This window comes from Patagioenas fasciata, chromosome 2, assembly GCF_037038585.1.
Source record: "Patagioenas fasciata isolate bPatFas1 chromosome 2, bPatFas1.hap1, whole genome shotgun sequence".
In the NCBI taxonomy this organism is placed as follows: Eukaryota; Metazoa; Chordata; class Aves; order Columbiformes; family Columbidae; genus Patagioenas; species Patagioenas fasciata.
The window spans coordinates 123,313,402-123,324,642 of record NC_092521.1 but is presented as its reverse complement, the minus strand read 5'-3'; the positions used below and the strand labels follow the sequence as shown (position 1 = coordinate 123,324,642).

At 38.1% G+C, this 11,241-nt stretch overlaps 1 long non-coding RNA gene across 1 annotated transcript; it reads right to left on the bottom strand.

Moving 5' to 3' along the window:
* Positions 1 to 331: 331 nt before the first annotated feature.
* LOC139827426 (uncharacterized) lies at positions 332 to 10,815 on the bottom strand. The gene is made up of 5 exons (XR_011737962.1): positions 10,693 to 10,815; positions 8,921 to 9,118; positions 6,992 to 7,061; positions 5,529 to 5,636; positions 332 to 427 (listed from the first exon to the last, which is right to left on the bottom strand). It is a non-coding gene; the product is annotated as an uncharacterized lncRNA (long non-coding RNA).
* Positions 10,816 to 11,241: the final 426 nt, after the last annotated feature.

The window sequence follows — 11,241 nt, the reverse complement described above, 5'->3', positions numbered from 1 at the left end:
TTTGGTTGGTTTTTTGTGGGGTTTCTTCGGTGTTTGTTTGGTTGGTTGGGTTGGGTTTTTTGCTTGTTTGTTTGTTTTTATGGGTTTTTTTGTGTGTGTTTTGCATGTGTGTTTGTTTTAAAATAAAGTTGAAGCACCCTACTGTTCTTAATAAGGTTGTTTTTATGCTTAGGATCTTTATAGTAACTCAAGTTGTAATTTGCTGAATAAGTATCATAGGTACTTGATATATGACGTTTAATTCAAACCAGTTCAATGGCTGTTGTAACAGTGCTGTCTTACATATAGTGTTAATACAAGTGTTAGTCACATGAGCAGAAACTGAAACCATCCTCCCAGTAGGAAGATCTCGGTAGTGAAGAGCACCATCAGCCAACTTAAAATTCAACATTTCTTGGTAGTAGTCAGCCATGAAAACCAAAATGGCCTAAAATGAAAGAGAAAAAAAAAAAAAGTTGATATAAAATTCAAGAGCCTCTAATCATGCAACAGTAAAACATAGAGACACATTTCTTTATGGTCTGAACTGCTGATCAACTTACGCTCCAGACATTTAAAGGAGAGAATGCTTCCTGAACAGTACTGTAGAAATCCTATTCAGAAAAGGCTTCATTTTGAATTTTTTTTTTTAAAAGGTGTTACTTATAGGAAAGTTTAATATTGCGTTAAAATGCAAGGAATAATGATCAGGACTAAGAACCAGAAAATGGAGTAAGCATGTTTCCTACTGCTCTTCTACTAAATGAATTACCTTACCAGTAATACCAGAGCTTCACAGAGAGGAAAAGGCACAGCCATGCTGAACCTCTAGCAGTAACAAGCCAGGAAGGACAAGTCCTGGAGCGATTTCAGTAACAGTATCACAGAACCCAAGCCCAGCTCATCGATTCAGTGAAGCTGCGTGTTACCAGAGCAGGCTCTGCAATCACAGCGTGCTACAGTTGACACTGCTGGGGATGGTTTAAAACAGCACAGTGGTCTTATAGCTGTACTGGTTCTGGTATATGGGATAGCCAGACCAGTGCTAATTCACTATCTCTGCATTGCATTGCAATTTTTAGATATACCCTAAAGTTCCTGTAGGAAGTCACACAGGAAATCAAGTGTGGTCTTACACGGAAGTCAGGTGTCTTGCAACTCAGGACTTCACCCACAAAAATAATTTCTCCAAACTACTACAGATCACTCCACAGACACTTCATTCAATCTCCTGTGGTTTTCTGACTGAGGAGGCTAAGTATCTATTGTTCTACAAGCCTGGTAGTACCAAAATCAGCAGCTAGTAGGGAACAGATATAGTCATGCCTTTGTGCATAGTGGGGAGTTAATGCCAATCGGTTCCATGTGACAGCTGAGCTTCAACTATCTCAATATTTTCCTGTCATGCTGCCATCTTTCACACCTTGACTGCAGAAGCCTTGGTTCTGGAAAGGATTTGGAGTGTTTGTCAAAATCCCAATAAGGGGAATCAACAATGGGTTTGAGGACAAAGTTAATTTATGTGGAAACATATGCTTCATTAATAAACTCAAAAAACATGTTGGTAGGGAACGTAATCTCTTATCTGTGAGCATCAAGGGGAGGGGGTAGTAACTGGGCTTGATACTTTGAAATTGTTCTCACTGCCTTCAGCCAACTCATTAGCTTCATTCATTCAGCATTACTATGGCTGAATTGAGGTAAATATCAAACAGGTGAAAATGAACTCAAGTTTTTAAACTGAACTTCATTAATTAAAAGTCATTACTGTGCAATTCACAGAAATTAAAAGCACCCAGGAGATGGTGCTTTAAAGTTGTCTCTAAGAACAGAAGGATTTAACTATTTTCTGCTCTCCAGAGCCAATACTAAGGGTTTTTTTAATCGGTAGAATTTTCAGTCCCAAACTAATTAGTAGATAGTACATCCCAAGACATTTGTGTTGTAAAATCATAAATCTGGTAAAAAATGGGAGCAAAAGGGACACCAAGAGGTCACCTAGTCTACTCCCAATTCCACACAGCAGGTATGTAACTATATTCCTGCAATGGAGATTCATGTAACCCACTTTTAAACACCTTCAGTGATCGAAATTTCACAGCCTCCATAGGCAGTGCTTCAATCTTCTTAATTTTAGCTTGTGCTAAAATCTAAGCTCAGTCTGCCTCTCTGCAATTTCAGACTATGTCTCTTTTCTTGCCCAGCATGGGGACAATTTTTACTTTCCTCTTAGCAGCAGCCTTTAAATATATGAAGACTATTGTGATCTCTTCTTTAGTCTAAATAGCCTCATATCTTTCGGCCCTTAAATGGCAATGAAAATGAACACTCACATTTCAGCAGCTCTGAAACAGTTAGAAAGACCTTTTCACTCTATCTTATATATAGAATTAAATTCAGTTTTTAACTTTTTTAAAAAAAATATTCGATACAATAGAATATTGTGAAGGGGATTTCTCTTCCTTGAAAAACAGAGGTGGAAAATAAACTTCCATGAAGAGTTTATAATGCTGCCCTTGATTTTTCGAGAGGAAGTTGATAACAGTAAAATAAACTCTTGCCCTGTCAGAGCTGCAAATCAGACTTTACATTCCTTCAAGAGATTTCCCTTGTACGGTCTTTTTGTTTCAAGGAGTACAAATTCAATAAAATGTTCTTGTTCTGACCAGAGCCATGGGAAGCCACAGGTCTCCCACACTCTTTTGTACATCAAGACACAATGTTTGAGTCTCACTATTGCTGACTGGTTAGGAATTACAAAGCCTTATGAACAGGCAGAAGCACCAGGATATTTTGTACCAGAAATATGCTTTTTTATTTGCTTATTCAGAGAGGTTTCATATCCAAAGATAAGAGATTTCAATGTTTGGAAGCAGTGCCTGATACATTGTGTAATTTCTTCATTTCTTCTGCTTCTCTGTTCTGTTATATATTTTACCAGGGGGAAAATACACATTCATAGTGATACACTTAGCGATACACTTGTGCTGAAAACAGTGTTGATAACACAGGGATGTTTTAGTTATTCCTAGGCAGTGCTCACAGAGACTCAAGGCCTTTTCTGTTTCTCACACCTCCCCACCAGGGAGTAGGACGGGGGTGCACAAAAAGTTGGGAGGGCTGGGGTAGCTGACCCCAACTGACCAAAGGAATATTCCACACCATATGACATCACGCTCACTATATATTTTGGGGGAACAAGAAGGAAGGTGAGGATGTTTAGAGTGACGGTGTTTGTCTTCCCAAGTAACAGTTATGTGTGATGAAGCCCAGCTACCCTGGAGATGGCTGAACACCTGCCTGCACATGGGAAGTGGTGAATTAATCCCCTGTTTTGCTTTTCTTGTGTGCATGGCTTTTGCTTTACCTATTAAACTGCCTTTGTCTCAACTCATGAGTTTTCTCACTCTTACTCTCCTGATTCTTCCCCGTCCCACCGGAGGGGAATGAGTCAGTGGCTGGGTGGTGCTTAGTTGCCAGCTGGGGCTAAACCGTGGCAGGGTAACACCATGAAATAAGTCTCACACAGTTCCTTCTATTGTATGTCTTCAGGAGATCAGCTGATATCAGAGAAGGTAGGCTATGTGGAAATGTACATGACATGGATGAGCTGAAATTTTAGTTTCTTTTCAAGTCACCCCAGGGAGAATTTTGATTTACTATTCCAAGAGAATATTGTGCTCCCTAACTACTCTGTGTGTAACACCTCACAGTAACACAACCCTCCAGCATCCATGTGCCTCAATTCAGAGCTTCCTGTTCACTAGAAAGATTGACCTATAGCCAACAAGTTAGACAGGAGAAAACAAAGAAACAACAACAACAAAAAATATTTTCAGGAACTGTGGAACCAGAAATTATGTCTCTTCAGGGAGAAGTGATAATATCTGCTGACAGTTCAAAGCAAAGGGAAGGGAAAATCAGTTATCCAATGGACAAAACAGCCAAGGCAAAATGCACTGATAATGCATCACAATACTTGTATCATCCTTACGCAGTGTTCTGCTGATGTTACTCCATAGTAGTGTCACTTACAAAATAAATCTGGAGACATTATAAAACACAGGTCAGTCCCAGACCATTGTGTCTGTCTCAAGGTTTTGGAGATGGATGGTAACTCAGTTAGAAATGCTTAACAATACCTTTCAAAGGGATCTCTCCCTTTCCCTTTTTCTTAAAGGGAAATAATACATATAATTCCCCAAACTGCATTTACTTGCAAGTTTCCCAAAATACTGAAGACTGTCTATGTCATTATCAAAACTTGGTGTCTATAGTACAGTGGCTTCAGTAACATATAGATTTCCAGTAGAATATTATTTACAGTTTAGAGACAGATCAAACTATACTAAGCCTTCCAATATGTCACAAAAAGTTGTTTCCACGAAACTAAAATTTAAACAGCAGGGTGTAGATTTAGATACTCTTTGCTTCATAAGGTGATAATGAAAAGAAAAAAAAAAAAATAAAATGTCTTCAAAGTAACTATGTTAGACCATTATTTACAAGAGGTGAAGAAAGTGCTATGAAATCTGCCAGAAATTACTAACCTATGAATCAACAAATGTTAGTTGTTTGAAAAAAGAATAAGTAAGGAACAGAGCTATGTATCAAAAGATAAAGAGAAGCAAATAGAATATGGCAGGTATGAGAAAAAAAAATCCATTGCAGCAACGATTTTCCAAAAGCAAAGTTTTATCTGAAACCAAGCCAGCTCCTTAAACTGGTTTAGTAACAGATAGCAAGCACAAGACAGGTTGCTAACTTGACTCGGACAATTCTGTCTGAGTCCAAGCCTAGAAGCTATACTTGCTTTTCTTAAATACATTCATAGAGTTAAGAAATCTTCCTATGTTTCTTCAATTGCTCATCCTCAGGATGAAAAGAGACAAGTTGCATAAGTAGTGTAATAGTTAAGTTATACATACATAGGAAACAGATAAAACTCTGTATTTACTTTTACCTTTCCAAGGTTAACAAATGACAAAATATACAACAAACTTCTCCCTTTTTCTCCCCCCATCCAACAGCTTTCAACAAACATTCATCACAAATATGTTGGTGTGAATGTTTGAAAACTCTTGCCTTTTGTCATTTTAAAAAAATGTTTTAACAGAAAAGAAGGCATTGCTGGATGTACTGGAGCTTTTATACAATATTTCTAAGTAAAATCACTTTAGAAAAAACACCCCACAAACTAAGTCATACAGTTAGGACATTGCAGCTTCAATCACTAAAATACAGCAAAGTTTTATACAACTACAAAGTGGGATGTCACAGAAGCAACAGTCCTTTCTAAGATGAAGTGTTGCAAGTCAGCTGATAAAATTCTAATCTCTAGTTCACTATCTGGAAGTCATTGCTATGAATCAGGTGAGTCCAATGTTAAGAGAAAACATGAAAGATAGATGTGAAAGCTATGTCATGCTTGAATACCATAAATAATAAACTATATAGAATTTCTCTGTTTCACATTAAGTAAAATTCAGAGAAAAAGAGGAAAAAAACCCCAAACTATCTGAATAGAGGAAAAGAAGAAGCTACATTACTCCAGCTTGATCTTTGTGGTCATCCAAATTCTCTCATTTTGTAAACTTAATGCATATGCCTCTCTCTCTCTACAAAGATTCAGACTTCTTGTGAATGGTGCTAAATTCCTGTGACAAAAGAAAACATACAAAGAGAAAAATACATAAGAGTTAATACTACAAGTATAAAACAAACCACTGCATTATTTTTTCACCATTTCTCACAATGGTGAAAGAACTGGACATAGACTTTAACAAACTCCTTCTGGAGAATAAATTTATTTTGCCAGGAACCCTGGATATAAAAGTGAAAACCATTGAACTTAATCTTTATTTAAATTTGGAAATGTGGTCATGTGTTCTTGATGGCTGTTTGCAGTGATGCTGTTCTGCATGTCTCAATGTATTTCCAGATTTCCAGTGATTTTCACAGAAATGTCTGTCTGGAATTTATTGCAACCACACTAACCCAAAGTGCAATGAACAGAAGAGGGTTTAACACTAGATGGCAATATGTCTTTGCAAAATATTGGTCTGAGGTGCCTGTAGATAGAGGAAAATATTTTTCCAACTATTATACTATTTCTTAGTTCTTGTGTAGGCTTTAGACATACAGTTTTTATTTGGTTCGCACTTAAATAAACTTTCCTTTCATCCTATTAATTTAAATTAAGTTTAGACAATACTCTCATCTAGACCTGACCAAACAGAAGAGATCCACAGTTTAACTGAAAGTACATTATCAATTATTCACTATTCTGTGTGTGTGGAAAACGTGAAGAATCACATGATGAATATTGACAAAATCTGTCTTGCTTGGCGAAATGTAAATCAAAAGAAAGCTTATTTATAGTGGGCTACTGCTTTGCATCTATTGATGTCAATCAGAACATGAACCTCAGCATGTATGTATGAAACTCATGATTCCTTTGAGTAGCATTTTTCTCCATTACAAGAAGCATTAATCTCGGTTATCCCTTTTGTGCTCATGCATGTAGCCTCTATTGAAGACCAAGTCAGTAACGGAGGTAGAACAGTCTGGATTGTACTACAGATATCCAAGATATATTGGCTGGCTTACCTGTACTTACTGCAGCACTTTCCCAAGTTTCTGAGAAAGCCCAACATGTTGCAAATCAAACCTATAAACCCCCACTTTGTAAAACTAAAGCCACATTATAATTATCAATTAAGCTGCTAATTAATGAATTGCTTGGTTGTTTCCAGAAATGATCAGTATTTGGAGGCAGCATTGATCTGTCTCAGCAGTGGCAGCAGCTGAGAAAGCTCTTGGCCAATTCTCCGCATAACTTTAAGCATATCTTCCTTTTACTGACACTTCTTTTTCTATGAAGATGGGTCCTTGAAGCTGTTACCACTCCCCCATACAACTTATTCTCCCTCCCAACTCAGTAAGTAACAGATCCCAAAACAAGATATTAACTGCCAGTGCCATTTTGTCTGTTCAGCATTTTAGCTATTACCTGTTGGATAGTTTGTCCCACACTTCAGCAAAAGGCACTTTTACACCTTTTGTGCTTTATACAGATGTATCTGGGAAGAAAAACACAGACAACATGTGATTATAGTAGGTGAGAAAACAGAACATCTTTTCGAGGTACTTTACAGAAGTAGATTAAAATACCTGACAGAACAAACTCCATGTCACTAATTAAGCGGCAGTCTGTGAAACATCTCAATTTCTATCACCCTGGTAGGCAACATTTATTTTAATTTGATTTAACATGACAGAAACTGGTTATATGACCTAAAGCAAAAATATGCAGTTTGTTTCTAACAACCATATTGACAGTCAATTAAAATTTCACTGATAGAAGTCACACGGGAAATACTAAGGAGGTCTTTGAAGCGATACCATCATGCAGCTTAGTTAGTATTAGTAGACACTGTGCAGTGACAAAAAAAAGACCCTTCCATTGTAACAGTTCTGACAGTTTCATTCAGAAAATGTTCATGGCAATATTTAAATCACTGACCAGCTTCTCAAGAAAACACTTGATCAGAAGAGATTTGAAATGTCCAATGAAACTATGCCTATGTCCAAGCACAAAATGCTTCACCGGCTAAAATGAACAAGAGTAAAACTAACAAAAAAAACCCAAGAATCTGAAGTGACTGAAGAATGATTACAGCATGGGAAACGAATGAGAAGGGGAAAGAGGGGGATAATAGTTCTGAAACAAACAGCTAATTTACTAATTCTTCACTCCTAATGCAGGATTTAAGTAGCAAAAAACTAAACTATCCACACAGGTAGATGATGCTCATTATCAGAAAGATACAATATTTATGAGATATTGCTGGCTTATATTTGACCTCAGCTTGGGTTTTCTAAAGGACTTTTTGTTTTATTCCAACAGAAATAAAAAAGTTATTCAAAGAACATTTCTTCCCTCCTATGTATTTGCATTTCAAATCCTGCAGCATTGTGCTAGGGCATGATCAGAAATCATTCCAGCTGAGTAGAACAATTGCTTTAATCATAGTTATTGTAGCCTATCTCAAAAATAAATATAATTATTAAAATTTAAAGAAAGCAGAAACCCAAACCCCTCAGGTATTCTAAAGTGCACAAGGACAATAGCTTGATGCTTGATTACACACATGGAGGTTGTTGTTTGGACTCATGTCAGTACCTAGATGAAATGCTTCTGGTTTATGCCCAAGCTAGGCAGCTGTGATGATGGCGCACTGGAAGAAAATGTTCTTTTCCTCTAGTACGAGAAATATCTCAGATCCCACTGTCAAAACAACAGGATGTTGTCTGTTCCATACAACTCATTGTTAGTGGCCTAAAGATCTTTGTCTCCTAGGACTTTGCTACAAACTTCACCTCTTTCCTGCAGTGGCAGTCTGGTTACAGGATACATCCATTCATCACACCCAAGCAAGGTTGCTTGAATTCATTTATGGAATTTGGGAAAATAAAGAATAACGGGCCTTTACACCGCGCAGAGTTCAGGTTTGTGACTCACTGATGGCCTAAGACCAAAAGGAGTACCACAACTGTGTGGAATAATTTCAGCTAAATCCCTTTGTTCTGATATTATAGCAATCATCTGTTAAGACACAACTAACCAAGCTGCATCTTAATCTGCAGCTCCTTTATGTCAGTCTTGCTTTTCTTGAGTTGTGTATTTTATGATGACAAAGGTGAATCATATGGAACTGCAGTGAAAGTGTTCCCATTTGAGAGGAAGGAGCTTTACAGTCCAGCAAAACCCTGGACTTTGATCACTTTTTGCATCAACGCTGGGATCAATTCTTTTGAATAATGCTTCTTCATCAGAACAAGTGGAGGAAATGGATTTTAACATCCTCCTTTTCCTCTGTTTTGAAGCCCCTATAAGCCAGTGCAACTCTGCAAAAGATAAAGAGCTAATCCAACTCACATCAAATGAGGATCTGGAGCAGCAGGTACACATATCCCAAACACAGGTACAAAATGTGGAAGATCAGAAGGTGTTCAGAAGAACATCAGTGGAAGAACAGCTATGTAGACCTCAAGGGATATGTATTTGGAATAAGTTCATCAACTTCTGTGCAGTTACTCTATATTTGCATCAGTGTAATGCAGAAGAAGCTGGCAACTGTGAAAAAAAAAAATAAAAAAGCCCACTTTATCTCAGATCAACATTGAGTGCAGTTTTGGACCCAAACAGAAGGCAATTGCCCAGAATGCTGAATGGCCAAAGAACCACCACAGCCCCTCTCCTTACATGTCCCAACACTAGCTGCTGTCTCCTGTTTTCTGCTGCCATTTAAGGAAGGATCAGAGGATATGGGGCAAAAGGTGATGTCTCCTGCCAGCAGCAGCAAGAACATCAGGCACAACTCTTTAGGGCTGCTGTTACCATTGCAGATTACTCTGACATGCCTTGACCCAGCTCCTCAGGACAGGTGAACATGCCTCTAACTTTTAAAATTGGCTGAAAGAATATTGCGTGCCAGTGCTGAAATCATTAACAGAAAGTATGTATCTGATGGAGCAGAATTCTTTTTGAGGTGGAGGTAATGTGTTCCTGTGACAGAGGCGTGGTGACATGACATGCCTTTGTTTTCTTAATATAAATGACCAAAGAAGTCTATGTTAAGCATTAGCCAAGTAGAGGCAGCCTATCTATTTAGATATTAAGCAAGGCACTTGGAGTTGGAATTTTTTTGTTCTGGTTGTTAGTTTATTGCAGCTTAGTGAATGATATCCTCATTTTTCTTCATCCTTTAATCACAGTGTAAAAGCAGGAGACAAACAGGTACACTGTAAACCAGAGGAAACACTGAATTCTATTTAGGGACAGATACAGTCCTGTTCTGACTGGAGCCCAGGAGAGAAGACATGAAAAAGGCATGGAAGTGGACATGGACATCAGCACTGCAAAAGCCATGGCGCCACACCTTCAACACCAGAGGCTGGAACAAGTATCCCACTAGGTGACATTACAGGGAGGGGAAGGAGAGGAGATGGGGTGGGAAGGTTGAAGTTCTGCTACATCTGCCACCTTCTCTCCCCACAAATTCCATACTGGAGTCCTCTGCTGATGTGCTTATCACTGTATTCTGATTTAACTGATATAACTGATTCTGATCCCCCTTCACTGCCAATGACAAAGTTGCATCTCAAGATGCAAGTCCAGTCTTACATTGCATTTAAATACCAAGCAGATTTCACCCTACACTTAATAAAAGCTGGTGGAGTGGGTAAGTGCCACAGCTTGGAGAAGATTTCCTCATATTGTAGTTTGGGGGTAGAGGGTCAAATTTTGTCCTTTGGATTATCAAGCTTTTAAATACAATAATAGTACTTAAACCGTGAACCTACTTTAAAGCACTGAAGGACTATTAATGAAAACTTACATTCCTTGAACACTGTTGAATATCCAGCAGCATTTCTTAACACACTGACTTTTCAAATTTCACAATACAGAACACAATACAAATCTGTACTTTTACTTGCTTAGTAACATTATGTTTAGCACAATCCCAAAAGCATTTCATCAAGTTCATTGGTAGGATTAAGGTATATCATCTACACCTCATATATTTTCCTTTGTACTTCCAAGGCAGTGAGGGAGGTTCATTTACTGTCTCTACCATTATCTCCTTCTCTGCTACCTTCAGAGGTTTTTTTTAACACAGGCTGCAGGGATATTAAAGAATCAGTTACCTTGACTTTGAAGGCAGCTATAGATTTCACACCTCTCACCACCTGCGACAAGGGAATCTCTGCAGGTATGAATTAGCTGCCAAGAAAGCTCCATCTCCTGGTCTCTAGAGTTTCAGTCTCGGGAACAGTGCATGCACATTCTCCCTGTATGACCTTTAACAGGAACAGAGTTAACCAATGTGGTGTACTATAAGACAACTCCAGCCTTTTCTGTGTCTCTTCCCACAAAATTAGCAGCACCAAGATCAGATCAGAGGAAGCAAGGATCAGTTTTTACACTAATATTTTGTCATCTCCAAAGTAAGAGTAATTTCACCTTCCTTGTTAAAGAAATCTCACATAAAGTGTGAGACAATGGATCCTTGAAAAGAATAAAGTTAAATATTTCTGCTCCTGTTGTATATCTGCCCTCCCTGCTAGATGTATCTACAGTATCTGAAGAACCTAAATGGAATCTTGTGATTCTGAGAACTTGCGTATTTTTTTTCTCAGCAACACTAGTTGGTTTAACTAAAAACCTTGCCTTCCAGAGCCATGTATTTCAGAAGT